The sequence below is a fragment of the Perca flavescens genome, chromosome 8 (assembly GCF_004354835.1).
Source record: "Perca flavescens isolate YP-PL-M2 chromosome 8, PFLA_1.0, whole genome shotgun sequence".
In the NCBI taxonomy this organism is placed as follows: domain Eukaryota; kingdom Metazoa; phylum Chordata; class Actinopteri; order Perciformes; family Percidae; genus Perca; species Perca flavescens.
The window spans coordinates 37,414,732-37,417,564 of record NC_041338.1 but is presented as its reverse complement, the minus strand read 5'-3'; the positions used below and the strand labels follow the sequence as shown (position 1 = coordinate 37,417,564).

General features: G+C 43.8%; 1 protein-coding gene across 1 annotated transcript in view; it reads left to right on the top strand.

Moving 5' to 3' along the window:
• Nucleotides 1–214: 214 nt before the first annotated feature.
• Nucleotides 215–2,833, top strand: part of LOC114559687 (PR domain containing 11) — a 26,400-nt gene continuing 23,781 nt past the window's right edge. Inside the window, exon 1 of the mRNA XM_028584491.1 lies at nucleotides 215–416. The gene's annotated coding sequence lies outside the window, so the exon portion shown is untranslated. The remainder of the gene's footprint in view (nucleotides 417–2,833) is intronic.

The following is a 2,833-nucleotide window of genomic DNA, read 5'->3' as shown; positions in this document are numbered from 1 at the left end:
GGGGGGCTCCAAAATAGTTGCTGCATACCCCTCTGACACTGGGTAGTTGCGCCCCTGGGCCCCCCTTGATAGTTGTGGTATGATCTTGTGTAAAGTCCCCTGCAGGTGAAACCGTCTCACTGTCCCGCTTCACACTCACACAACTTCACTTTTTTTTTTTTTTTGCACACCGTCTTTTTCTTCCGTTCTTTATGTCATTTCCTGTGATGAAAAATGGTGGTCCAAGCTGCTCAGGGAGGCGACTGAGTCTCTGCTAAAAAACTAATTAAATTCAGCCCAGAAACTTGAAGCATCGGCGAGGAAGCCGCGGAGCGTGCCGCCGGGGGGGCTCGGTGCTCCGCAGCCGGAGGAGGGAGAGTCGAGCTTCACCCGGGCCGGGACAGAGGCTCCGTGTCCCCGCTGCGTCTCTGCACACGGTGGGTCTCTGTGTCTGTGTGTGTCTGGGTGTCAGTAGCCACTGTGGCCAGCAGCGAAAATGGCTTCCGAAAACAGCAGGCAGATTGCCAGCAGTCTGCAGACCGAGAGAAACATGGCGCAGATTAATAAAAAACTCAGCCGCTGAATGTGCTCTCCCATTTCTCCCACATTTCTCCGACATGTTAAGACACCGAGACAAAGTTAGACATAACTTCAGTTTGTGTAAAGTGTTTGTGTTCAGACTGCAGAGAGGATAGATAGATAGATAGATAGATAGATAGATAGATAGATAGATAGATAGAGATACTTTATTCATCCAGAAGGAAATGAAGGTGTCCAATAGCTTATTATACACAACATACAGACATGTGACATCCACACAGACAATATCAGTAGTGTGCCTTTACAGTGAAGTTAGACTGTAGCATGTTTAAAGGAGCAGTGTGGGAAAAAATGCAGAAAGGTGCAATATGGTATCATAGTGCAAGAGAGTGCCAGTGCAGACATCCACACCTTATTATGAAGTGAATATATTTACAATGTACAGATTTAAATATAGAAAGAGAAGGAAAGAAAAGAGCTGCAGTGAGAGTGTGTAAGGAGAAGTCTCTAAACACACAAATACATAATTTATCTACTGAGACTTTTAACATATTTGTACCTCTGCTGGTTGTTCTATCTTTTGTTTTTCTGCTGTTTTTAATTGCTGTTTTATTGTCTTATCATGAATGTTATAATTAGGCAATCTGTGTTTATGTGAAGCACTTTTAGTTAGCATTTTAAGTATGAATTGTGCTATATAAATAAAAAAATTATTACCAGGTTAATGTCAATATGGGGAAATTAAAAGCTAATATAAATAAAAATATATATAGATGGGTTTGCATGCAGTTTGGTGTCCCAAATCCCACTATGGCCACACCAAGACTACGCTAAAACTACGAAGCAGCCTGATTGGTTGGGGTTAGGCATTTCACCTTGAGTGGTTAAGGTTAGGATAGCCGATTGGTCAGGGGATAGGACCTGAACACATGGGATTACGTTAGGACTGGGCGATATGGTTGAAAACTGTATCACGATATAAGTTTTTCATATCGGTCAATATCGATAATTATTGATATTTTTTATGACCTATTTCAAATAAGGACCAGGAGAAAAATATATTAAATTTAAACATTTTTATTTTAAACTTAACCCTGCTCTGATTATAATCCCCTCAGTTATAACAGCAGAAATGTCAACACAACCATGGAAAACACTCAATTAAAATGTAAACAGGTCTAAAACCACAATGAACACTTAACAATTATCTCTTAACATTAAGGTGCAAAATTAAAGAATAAGTAAGAAATGCTTAATAAAGTGTCATAAAATAGTGCAAAGTGTTAAATATAAGAAACCTGAGAAGGAACTATTTTCTGCAGGTTTAGTGCTAGGTTGGTAACCTGGACAGTGCTCAGCATGTCTTCCTCCGTTATTTCTTTGTAGTGTTTAGTAAGGTGCTGATGCAGAGTACCTCTCCATGGTGGTCTGCTGCTTGTAGTGTTTAGTAAGGCGCTGATGCAGAGTACCTCTCCATGGTGGTCTGCTGCTTGTAGTGTTTAGTAAGGCGCTGATGCAGAGTACCTCTCCATGGTGGTCTGCTGCTTGTAGTGTTTAGTAAGGCGCTGATGCAGAGTACCTCTCCATGGTGGTCTGCTGCTTGTAGTGTTTAGTAAGGCACTGATGCAGAGTACCTCTCCATGGCGGTCTGCTGCTTGTAGCGTTTAGTAAGGCGCTGATGCAGAGTACCTCTCCATGGCGGTCTGCTGCTTGTAGCGTTTAGTAAGGTGCTGATGCAGAGTACCTCTCCATGGCGGTCTGCTGCTTGTAGTGTTTAGTAAGGTGCTGATGCAGAGTACCTCTCCATGGCGGTCTGCTGCTTGTAGTGTTTAGTAAGGTGCTGATGCAGAGTACCTCTCCATGGTGGTCTGCTGCTTGTAGTGTTTAGTAAGGCGCTGATGCAGAGTACCTCTCCATGGTGGTCTGCTGCTTGTAGTGTTTAGTAAGGTGCTGATGCAGAGTACCTCTCCATGGTGGTCTGCTGCTTGTAGTGTTTAGTAAGGTGCTGATGCAGAGTACCTCTCCATGGTGGTCTGCTGCTTGTAGCGTTTAGTAAGGCGCTGATGCAGAGTACCTCTCCATGGTGGTCTGCTGCTTGTAGTGTTTAGTAAGGTGCTGATGCAGAGTACCTCTCCATGGTGGTCTGCTGCTTGTAGTGTTTAGTAAGGCGCTGATGCAGAGTACCTCTCCATGGTGGTCTGCTGCTTGTAGTGTTTAGTAAGGTGCTGATGCAGAGTACCTCTCCATGGTGGTCTGCTGCTTGTAGCGTTTAGTAAGGCGCTGATGCAGAGTACCTCTCCATGGTGGTCTGCTG